The following is a 12,347-nucleotide window of genomic DNA, read 5'->3' as shown; positions in this document are numbered from 1 at the left end:
AATGAACGCCATAAGGGTAGCACCGACATGTGTCTAAAATTTGGACTTGATCCGATGTCTAATTTTGGTATTCTTTGAATTTTGCGTTTCGACGTAAACCGTAGCCAATAAATAAATATCAAACGCTACCGTTTCGTCGTCGAAGTCGGATCAAAAAAAACTGTTGATGATTCCTTTGCGTGTGCGTCTGAAGATGGCTGTGTGCAAAGTTTGGTGTGAGTGGTCGAGAATTGGTGGGGAGGAGTAGCGAAAAAAAACAGTTTTGCGGTTTTCGCGATTTAGGCGAAAAATATTCATGGACGCAAATGGGCGTGGCCTAGGCCAAAAGATGCAAGGCAGGACTCCAGGGGTTTGAATATGTGGGTACAAGTTTTTGACTGTGGGAGGTCGGTGTGGAGTTATAGCCCCAAAACGCGTATTCCTTGGTATAGCGCCACCTAGTGACCGGCGCGTCTGGATTTTGTCGTCTGCTTAGTCCGAACAGATCTGGATCTAGTCATGCAATTCGCGTGTCGCCCCATTTACGGTTTGGGCTGTGGTCCCACTTTTAGGGGGGTAAGTATAATAAAAAGAAAAATCCTTACAAAAACAATAGGGATCCAACCTGTTGGCTTGGACCCCTAATAACTAGAACTGCAAGCAGTTATGCAGGGGTCCAAGAAGTGTGCATTTCGCCGGCACAACGCGGAGTATGTGTTCAAAACAAATGGGCTGGCCTATGCCAAAAGATGCAACTGACTCCAGTGGAATCTGTGGATATAAAGGTTTTGACTGTGGGAGGTTCGTTGTGGAGTTTATAGCCCAAAACGCGTTTTGAGAACATTCCATTGCCAGTTAGGAGATATATTATTTCGTCGTTTTTTGTGCCCCCTTGGTGGCGAAATTTTCCAAAGACAATTTTCCTTTGCCAAATAACTCCCGCCCAAAACATTAATAATTCTTGCCATATTTTTTATATAGACTCGGCTTTGCCCCTTGAGGTTTCCCTGGGAGGGGTTGAAGAACTTCCTTTGGCAAATTAGAAGATATACAATTTCCTCGTTTATTGCGCCCCCTTATGCGAAATTTTTCCGAAATTTTTATCGAACGTCAGTAAGGTTAGCACCACATGTGTGTAGAATTTTGGACTCGATCCGATGTCTAATTTTGGATTTTTTTGGATTGTTACATTTTCCACGTCTAATTTAGCTAATAAACAAATATTCAACTCTACCGTTTCGTCGTCGAAGTCGGATCAAAAACTTCTATGACTTTCTTTGCGATGTGCGTCTGAAGATGCCATGTGCAAAGTTTGGTGGTGATCGGGCGAGGAAATGTGGGAGGAGTAGCGAAAAACAGTTTTGCGGTTTCGCGATTTAGCGAAAAATATTCATGGACGCAATGGGCGTGGCCTAGGCCAAAAGATGCAGCAGACTCCAGTGAATATGTGGGTACAACTTTTTTGACTTGTGGGAGGTTCGTTGTGGGAGTTATAGCCCCAAACGCATTTTCCCTTGGTAGGTAAAGCGCCACCTAGTGGCCGGCGTGTCTGGATTTTGTCGTCTGCATAGTCTTCACTGACCTGGATCTAGGTCATGCAATTGGCGTGTGTGCAACATTTACGGTATGGGCTGTATTCCACTTTCTTGGAAGGAAGTATAATAATAATAATAACTAGAACCTGCAAGCAGTTATGCAGGGGTCCAAGAAGTGTGCATTTCGCCGGCACAACGCGACAAGAAATGTGCGTTTCGCCGGCACAACGCGAAGCATGGTGTCAAAACTCTATACCCCTGAACCTGTGATACAAAAGGATTTGACTGTGGTAGGAGTAGCGAGAAGTCAGTTCAGCAGCGACATTTTTTAGAAGATATACATTTCCTCGTTTATGGCGCCCCCTAATGGCGAAATTTTCCGATTTTTTTATCGAACGGCATTAAGGTGAGCACCAACATGTCTGTAAAATTTGGACTCGTTCCGATGTCTACCTTTGGATTTTTCTGGATTTTGATTTCTCCAGGTCTAATTTAGCTAATATCTCGAAATATTCAAAACGCTACCCGTTTTCGTCGTCGACGTCGGATCAAAAAACTGTCCGATATTCTTTGCGTGTGCGTCTGAAGATGTCGTGTGCAAAGTTTGGTGGTGATTGGTCAAAAAATGTGGGAGGAGTAGGGAAAAATCTGTTTTGCGGTTTTCGCGATTTTGCGACAAAATATTCATAGACGCAACATGGGCGTCGGCCTATGCCCAAAGCTGCAAGCAGACTCCAGTGAATATGTGGGTACAAGTTTTGACTGTGGGAGGTTCGGTGTGTGAGTTTATCCTCCCAAACGCGTATTCCTTGGTATAGCGCCACCTAGTGACGGCGTGTCTGGATTTTGTCGTCTGAATAGTCTTCACGGACCTGGATCTAGTCATGCAATTGGCATGTCGGCACCATTTACGGCTGGGCTGTGGTACCACTTTTTGGTAGGAAGTATAATAAAATCCTTACAAAAACAATAGGGATCCAACCTGTTGGCTTGGACCCCTAATAAGAAAAATCCTTACAAAAACAATAGGGATCCAACCTGTTGGCTTGGACCCCTAATAATAATCCTTACAAAAACAATAGGGATCCAACCTGTTGGCTTGGACCCCTAACTAGAACTGCAAGCAGTTATGCAGGGGTCCAAGAAGTGTGCATTTCGCCGGCACAACGCGACAAGAAATGTGAATTTCGCCGGCACAACGCGAAGCATGTGTTCAAAACGCTACCCTGAACTTGTGGATACAAAGGATTCGACTGTGGTAGGAGTAGCGAGAAGTCAGTGTAGCGTTTTCGCGGCAAAATTTTCTAGAAGATATACAATTTCCTCGTTTATTGCGCCCTCTAATGGCGAAATTGTCCGAAATTTTTATCGAACGTCATTAAGGTTAGCACCAACATGGTGTAGAATTTGGACTCGATCCGATTTCTAATTTGGATTTTTTTGATTTTGGATTTTCCACGTCTAATTTAGCTATAGCAATATTCAAAATGCTACGTTTCGTCGTCGAAGGTCGGATCAAAAAACTGTATACGATTCCTTTGCGTGTGCGTCGAAGATGTCGTGTGCAAAGTTTGGTGTCGATTGGTCAAGAAATGTGGGAGGAGTAGGGAAAAAAACAGTTTTGCGGTTTTCGCGATTTAGCGAAAAAATATTCATAGACGCAAATGGGCGTGGCCTAGGCCAAAAGATGCAGCAGACTCCAGTGCATCTGTGTGTACAAGTTTTTGGACTCTGGGAGGTTCGGTGTCGGAGTTATAGCCCCAAACGCGTATTCCCTGGTATAGCGCCACCTAGTGGCCGGCGTGTCTGGATTTGTCGTCTGCGTAGTCGAAGAGATCTGGATCTAGTCATGTAATTGGCGTGTGTGCACCATTTACGGTTTGGGCTGTGGTACCACTTTAGGGGGGTAAGTATAAAAATAATAATAACTAGAACTGCAAGCAGTTATGCAGGGGTCCAAGAAGTGTGCATTTCGCGGCACAACGCGAAGCATGTGTTCAAAAATTGAGAAACAGCGTGTGCCAAAAGATGCAGCTGACTCCAGTGAATCTGTGGATTAAAGGTTTTGACTGTGGGAGCTTCGGTGTGGGAGTTATAGCCCAAAACGCGTTTTCAGAACATCCATTGGCCAGTTAGGAGATGTATTATTTGTCGTTTATTTGCGCCCCTTGTGGCGAAATTTTCCAAAGACAATTTTCCTTTGCCAAATAACTCCCGCCCACATTAATAATTCTTGGCCAATATTTTATATAGACTCGGGTTTGCCCCTTGATGGTTCCCTATAGTTTGAAGAACATTCCTTCGGCCAATTAGAGATATACAATTTCCTCGTTTATTGCGCCCCTTATGGCGAAATATTCCGATATTTTATGAACGCCAGTAGGGTAGCATCGAATGTGTCAAAAATTTGGACTGATCCGATGTTTAATTTTGGTATTCTTTAATTTTTTTGCGTTTCGACGTAAAACGTAGCTAATAAACAAATATTCAAAACGCTACCGTTTCGTCGTCAAAGGGCAAATCAAAAAAGTGTTCAAAAATTTCTTTCGTGTCTGTCTGAAGATGTCGTGTGCAAAGTTGGTGTTGATTGGTCAAGAAATGTGGGGAGTAGCGAAAAAACAGTTTTACGGTTTTCGCGATTTTGCGAAAAAAAATTATAGACGCAAATGGGCGTGGCCTATGCCAAAAGATGCAGCAGACTCCAGTGGATATGTGGGTACAAGTTTTTGACTGTGGGAGGTTCGGTGTGGGAGTTATAGCCCCAAACGCGTTTTCCCTGGTATAGCGCCACCTAGTGGCGCTATACCAGGCAGGTCTGGATTTTGTCGTCTGCGTAGTCCGAAGAGATCTGGATATAGTCATGCAATTTGCGTGTCGGCACCATTTACGGTTTGGGCTGTGGTCCACTTTTAGGGAGGTAAGAATAATAACTAGAACTGCAAGCAGTTATGCAGGGGTCCAAGAAGTGTGCATTTCGCCGGCACAACGCGAAGCATGTGTTGGAATTTGAGAAACGGCGTATGCCAAAATATGCAACTGACTCCAGTGAATCTGTGCATATAACGTTTTGACTGTGGGAGCTTCGGTGTGGGAGTTATAGCCCAAAACGTGTTTTCAGAACATTCCATGGCCAGTTAGGAGATATATTATTTCGTCGTTTATTGCGCCCCTTGTGGCGAAATTTTCCAAAGACAATCTTCCTTTGCCAAAAACTCCCGCCCACATTTATAATTCTTGGCCATTTTTTATATAGACTCGGGTTTGCCCTTGATGGTCCCTTACAGTTTGAAGAACATTCCTTGGGCCAATTAGAAGATATACAATTTCCTCGTTTATTGCGCCCCTAATGGCGAAATCTCCGAATTTTTTATTGAACGCCATTAAGGGTAGCTCCGACATGTGTCTAAAATTGGACTCGATCCGATGTCTATTTTGATTTTTTGGGATTTTTGATTTCCACGTCTAATTTAGCTAATAAACCAATATTCCAAACGCTACCGTTTCATCGTCGAAGGTCGGATCAAAAAACTATGATGATTCCTTTGCGTGTGCGTCTGAAGATGTCGTGTGGCAAAGTTTGGTGTTGATTGGTTAAGAAATGGGAGGAGTAGCGAAAAAACAGTTTAGCAGTTTTCGCGATTTAGCGAAAATATTCATAGACGCAAATGGGCGTGGCCTAGGCCAAAAGATGCAGCAGACTCCAGTGAATCTGTGCGTATAAGGTTTGAATGTGGGAGGTTCGCTGTGGGAGTTATAGCCCAAACGCGTCTGTCCTTGGTATAGCGCCACCTAGTGACCGGCGTGTCTGGATTTGGTTATCTGAGTAGCGGTGCCGGACCTGGATCAAGTCATGCAATTGGCGTATGTGCACCATTTACGGTTTGGCTGTAGTCCCACTTCTATGGCGGGAAGAATAAAATAATAATAATAAAAAAAATCCTTACAAAAACAATAGGGATCCAATGTTGGCTGGACCCCTAATAATAATCCTTACAAAAACAATAGGGATCCAACCTGTTGGCTTGGACCCCTAACTAGAACTGCAAGCAGTTATGCAGGGGTCCAAGAAGTGTGCATTTCGCCGGCACAACGCGACAAGAAATGTGCATTTCGCCGGCACAACGCGTAGCAAGTATTCAAAACGCTACCGTGAACAACATGTGGATATAAAGGTTTTGACTGTGGGAGCTTCGGTGTGGGAGTTATAGCCTAAAACGCGTTTCAGAACATTCCATTGGCCAAATAGGAGATAGACAATGTCGTCGTTTTTTGGAGCGCCCTGTTGGCGAAATTTTCCAAAGACAATTTTCCTTTGCCAAATAACTCCCGCCCACATTAATAATTATAAGCATATTTTCTGTATAGACTCGGGTTTGCCCCTTGATGGTTTCACTTGAGTTGAAGAACATTCCTTTGGCCAATTAGAAGATATACAATTTCCTCGTTTATGCGCCCCTAAAGGCGAAATTGTCCGAATTTTATCGTACGTCATTAAGGTTAGCACCAAATATGTGTAGAATTTGGACTCGATCCGTGTAATTTTGGATTTTTTGGATTTTAAATGTTCCACGTCTAATTTAGCTAATAAACAAATATTGAAACTCTACCGTTTCGTTGTCGAAGGTCGGATCAAATAACTGTTGATGATTTCTTTGCGTGTGTGTCTGAAGATGTCGTGTGCAAAGTTTGGTGTCGATTGGTCAAAAAATGTGGGAGGAGTAGGGAAAAAAACAGTTTTGCGGTTTTCGCGATTTAGCGAAAAATTCATAGACGCAAATGGGCGTGGCCTAGGCCAAAAGATGCAGCAGACTCCAGTGCATCTGTGGGTACAAGTTTTGGACTCTGTGAGGTTCGGTGTGGGAGTTATAGCCCCAAAGCGTATTCCTTGGTATAGCGCCACCTAGTGACCGGCGTGTCCGGATTTTGTCGTCTGCGTACACATCACAGACATGGATCTAGTCATGCAATGGCGTGTCCGCACCATTTACGGTTTGGGGTGTGGGCCCACTTTTAGGGAAGGAAGTATAATAATAATAACTAGAACTGCAAGCAGTTATGCAGGGGTCCAAGAAGTGTGCATTTCGCCGGCACAACGCGACAGAAATGTGCATTTCGCCGGCACATCGCGAAGCATGTGTTGAAAAACGCTACCCTGAACCTGTGGATACAAAGGATTGACTGTGGTAGGAGTAGCGAGAAGTCAGTGAGCGTTTTTGCGGCGAATTTTGTAGAAGATATACAATTTCCTCGTTATTGCGCCCCTAATGGCGGAATTTTCCGAAATTTTATCGAACGTCATTAAGGTTAGCACCAACATGTGTGTAGAATTTGGATCGATCGATGTCTAATTTTGGATTTTTTTGTATTTGGATTTTCCACGTTAATTTAGCTAATATACCAATATTCAAAATGCTATCGTTTCGTCGTCGAAGGTCGGATCAAAAAACTGTATGATTCCTTTGCGTGTGCGTCTGAAGATGTCGTGTGCAAAGTTTTGTGTCGATTGGTCAAGAAATGTGGGAGGAGTAGCGAAAAAACAGTTTTGCGGTTTTCGCGATTTTGCGAAAAATATTCATAGACGCAAATGGGCGGGCCTAGGCCAAAAGATGCGCGACTCCAGTGCATCTGTGGGTACAAGTTTTTGGACTCTGTGAGGTTCGGTGTGGGAGTTATAGCCCAAACGCGTATTCCTTGGTATAGCGCCACCTAGGGACCGGCGTGTCTGGATTTTGTTATCTGAGTAGCGGTGCCGATTCTGGATCTAGTAATGCAATTGGCGCGTGTGCACCATTTACGGTTTGGGCTGTGGTCCCACTTTCAAGCCTGTAAGTATAACTAGAACTGCAAGCAGTTATGCAGGGGTCCAAGAAAAGTGTGCATTCGCCGGCACAACGCGACAAGAAATGTGCATTTCGCCGGAAAAACGCGAAGCATGTGTTCAAAACGCTACCCTGAACTGTGGAGTAGCGAGAAGTCAGTGTAGCGTTTTCGCGGCGAAATTTTGTAGAAGATTACAATTTCCTCGTTTATTGCGCCCCCTAAGTGCGAAATTTTCTCGATCTGATGTCTAATTTTTGATTTTTTGTTTTTTTAATTTTCCACGTCTAATTTAGCTAATAAAAGAATATTCAAAACTCTACCGTTTCGTCGTCGAAGGTCGGATCAAAAAACTGTATATGATTTCTTTGCGTGTGCGTCTGAAGATGCGTGTGCAAAGTTTGGTGTTGATTGGTCAAGAAATGTGCGAGGAGTAGCGAAAAAAAACAGTTTTGCGGTTTTCGCGATTTAGCGAAAAATATTCATAGACGCAAATGGGCGTGGCCTAGACCAAAAGATGCAGCAGACTCCAGTGCATCTGTGTGTACAAGTTTTGGACTGTGGGAGGTTCGGTGTGGAGTTATAGCCCCAAACGCGTATTCCTTGGTATAGCGCACCTAGTGGCCGGCATGTCTGGATTTTGTCGTCTGCGTAGTCCGAAGAGATCTGGATCTAGTCATGTAATTGGCGTGTGTGAACCATTTACGGTTTGGGCTGTGGTACCACTTTTAGGGGGGTAAGTATAAAAATAATAATAATAGGAAGAAAAATCCTTACAAAAAACAATAGGGATCCAACCTGTTGGCTTGGACCCTAATAATAATCCTTACAAAACAATAGGGATCCAACTGTGGCTTGGACCCCTAACAAGAAATGTGCGTTTCGCCGGCACAACGCGAAGCATGTGTTCAAAACGCTACCCTGAACCTGTGGATACAAAGGATTTGACTGTGGTAGGAGTAGCGAGATGTCAGTTAGCCTTTTCGCGGCGAAATTTTGTAGAAGATATACAATTTCCTCGTTATTGCGCCCCTAATGGCGAAATTTTCCGAGATTTTTTCGAACGACATTAAGGTTAGCACCAACATGTGTGTAAAATTTGGACTCGAGATGTCTAATTTTGGATTTCTTTGGATTTTTGATATTCCACGTCTAATTTAGCTAATAAACCAAATTCAAAACGCTACCGTTTCGTCGTCGAAGGTCGGATCAAAAAAGTGTCGAGGATTCTTTGCGTGTGCGTCTGAAGATGTCGTGTGCAAAGTTTGGTGTTGATCGGGCGAGAAATGTGGGAGGAGTAGCGAAAAAACAGTTTTGCGGTTTTTCGCAATTTAGCGAAAAATATTCATAGACGCAAATGGGCGTGGCCTAGGCCAAAAGATGCAGCAGACTCCAGTGCACCTGTGTGTACAAGTTTTTGGACTCTGGGAGGTTCGGTGTGGAAGTTATAGCCCCAAACGCGTATTCCTTGGTATAGCGCCACCTAGGGACCGGCGTGTCTGGATTTTGTTATCTGAGTAGCGGTGCCGATTCTGGATCTAGTCATGCAATTGGCGTGTCGGCACCATTTACGGTTTGGGCTGTGGTACCACTTCTAAGGCGTACGAAATAATAATAATAATAATCCTTACAAAAACAATAGGGATCCAACCTGTTGGCTTGGACCCCTAATAATAAAAATCCTTACAAAAACAATAGGGATCCAACCTGTTGGCTTGGACCCCTAACTAGAACTGCAAGCAGTTATGCAGGGGTCCAAGAAGTGTGCATTTCGCCGGCACAACGCGACAAGAAATGTGCGTTTCGCCGGCAACGCGAAGCATGTGTTCAAAACGCTACCCTGAACCTGTGGATACAAAGGATTTGACTGTGGTAGGAGTAGCGAGAAGTCAGTGTAGCGTTTTCGCGGCGAAATTTTGTAGAAGATATACAATTTCCTCGTTTATTGCGCCCCTAATGGCGGAATTTTCCGAAATTTTTATCGAACGTCATTAAGGTTAGCACCGACATGTGTGTAGAATTTGGACTCGATCCGATGTCTAATTTTGGATTTATTGATTTTTGATTTTCCACGTCTAATTTAGCTAATATACCAATATTCAAAATGCTACCGTTTCGTCGTCGAAGGTCGGATCAAAAAACTGTATATGATTCCTTGCGTGTGCGTCTGAAGATGTCGTGTGCAAAGTTTGTGTCGATTGGTCAAGAAATGTGGGAGGAGTAGCGAAAAAAAACAGTTTTGCGGTTTTCGCGATTTGCGAAAAAAAATTATGACGCAAATGGGCGTGGCCTATACCAAAAGATGCAGCAGACTCCAGTGAATCTGTGTACGAGGTTTTGAATGTGGGAGGTTCGGTGTGGGAGTTATAGCCCCAAACGCGTCTTTCCTTGGTATAGCGCCACCTAGTGGCCGGCGTGTCTGGATTTTGTCGTCTGCATAGAACTCAGGGCCCTGGATCTAGTCATGCAATTGGCGTGTCGGCACCATTTACGGTTTGGGCTGTGGACCCACTTCTAGGGGGGAATAATAATAACAAGAAGTGTGCATTTCGCCGGCACAACGCGACAAGAAATGTGCGTTTCGCCGGCACAACGCGAAGCATGTGTTCAAAACGCTACCCTGAACCTGTGGATACAAAGGATTTGACTGTGGTAGGAGTAGCGAGAAGTCAGTGTAGCGTTTTCGCGCCGAAATTTTGTAGAAGATATACAATTTCCTCGTTTATTGCGCCCCTAATGGCGAAATTTCCGATTTTTATCGAACGACATTAAGGTTAGCACCAACATGTGTGTAAAATTTGAACTCGATCCGATGTCTAATTTTGGATTTTTTTGGGATTTTTTTTTCCACGTCTAATTTAGCTCATAAACCAATATTCAAAACGCTACCGTTTCGTCGTCGAAGGTCGGATCAAAAAACTGTACGATATTTTTTGCGTGTGCGTCTGAAGATGTCGTGTGCAAAGTTTGGTGGATTGGTCAAGAAATGTGGGAGGAGTAGGGAAAAAACAGTTTTGCGGTTTTCGCGATTTAGCGAAAAATATTCATAGACGCAAATGGGCGTGGCCTAGGCCAAAAGATGCAGCAGACTCCAGTGCATCTGTGTGTACAAGTTTTGGACTCTGGGAGGTTCGGTGTGGGAGTTATAGCCCAAACGCGTATTCCTTGGTATAGCGCCACCTAGTGGCCCGTCCGTCTGGATTTTGTCGTCTGCTTAGAACTCAGGGCCCTGGATCTAGTCATGGAATTGGCGTGTCGGCACCTTTTACGGTTTGGGCTGTGGACCCACTTCTAGGGGGGAATAGTATAAAAAAATCCTTACAAAAACAATAGGGATCCAACCTGTTGGCTTGGACCCCTAATAATCCTTACAAAAACAATAGGGATCCAACCTGTTGGCTTGGACCCCTAACTAGAACTGCAAGCAGTTATGCAGGGGTCCAAGAAGTGTGCATTTCGCCGGCACAACGCGACAAGAAATGTGCGTTTCGCCGGCACACCGCGAAGCATGTGTTCAAAACGCTACCCTGAACCTGTGGATACAAAGGATTTGACTGTGGTAGGAGTAGCGAGAAGTCAGTGTAGCGTTTTCGCGGCGAAATTTTGTAGAAGATATACAATTTCTCGTTTATTGCCCCCTAATGGCGGAATTTTCCGAAATTTTTATCGAACGTCATTAAGGTTAGCACCGACATGTGTGTAGAATTTGGACTCGATCCGATGTCTAATTTTGGATTTTTTTGTATTTTTGATTTCCACGTCTAATTTAGCTAATATACCAATATTCAAAATGCTATCGTTTCGTCGTCGAAGGTCGGATCAAAAAACTGTATATATTCCTTTGCGTGTGCGTCTGAAGATGTCGTGTGCAAAGTTTGTGTCGATTGGTCAAGAAATGTGGGAGGAGTAGCGAAAAAACAGTTTTGCGGTTTTCGCGATTTTGCGAAAAAAAATTATAGACGCAAATGGGCGTGGCCTATACCAAAAGATGCAGCAGACTCCAGTGAATCTGTGTGTACGAGGTTTTGAATGTGGGAGGTTCGGTGTGGGAGTTATAGCCCCAAACGCGTCTTTCCTTGGTATAGCGCCACCTAGTGGCCGGCGTGTCTGGATTTGTCGTCTGCATAGAACTCAGGGCCCTGGATCTAGTCATGCAATTGGCGTGTCGGCACCATTTACGGTTTGGGCTGTGGACCCACTTCTAGGGGGAATATATAACAAGAAGTGTGCATTTCGCCGGCACAACGCGACAAGAAATGTGCGTTTCGCCGGCACAACGCGAAGCATGTGTTCAAAACGCTACCCTGAACCTGTGGATACAAAGTTTGACTGTGGTAGGAGTAGCGAGAAGTCAGTGTAGCGTTTTCGCCGCGAAATTTTGTAGAAGATATACAATTTCCTCGTTTATTGCGCCCCCTAATGGCGAAATTTTCCGATTTTTTATCAAACGACATTAAGGTTAGCACCAACATGTTGTAAAATTGAACTCGATCCGATGTCTAATTTTGGATTTTTTTGGGATTTTTGTTATTCCACGTCTAATTTAGCTCATAAACCAAATATTCAAAACGCTACCGTTTCGTCGTCGAAGGTCGGATCAAAAAACTGTCGATAATTTTTTGCTTGTGCGTCTGAAGATGCCGTGTGCAAAGTTTGGTGTTGATTGGTCAAGAAATGTGGGGAGGAGTAGGGAAAAAACAGTTTTGCGGTTTTCGCGATTTAGCGAAAAATATTCATAGACGCAAATGGGCGTGGCCTAGGCCAAAAGATGCAGCAGACTCCAGTGCATCTGTGTGTACAAGTTTTTGGACTCTGGGAGGTTCGTTGTGGGAGTTATAGCCCCAAACGCGTATCCTTGGTATAGCGCCACCTAGTGGCCGGCGTGTCTGGATTTTTCGTCTGCTTAGAACTCAGGGCCCTGGATCTAGTCATGGAATTGGCGTGTCGGCACCTTTTACGGTTTGGGCTGTGGACCCACTTCTAGGGGAATAATAATAAAAAAAATCCTTACAAAAA

Source organism: Gadus chalcogrammus, chromosome 12, assembly GCF_026213295.1.
Source record: "Gadus chalcogrammus isolate NIFS_2021 chromosome 12, NIFS_Gcha_1.0, whole genome shotgun sequence".
NCBI lineage: Eukaryota > Metazoa > Chordata > Actinopteri > Gadiformes > Gadidae > Gadus > Gadus chalcogrammus.
This window is presented reverse-complemented; position numbering follows the sequence as displayed.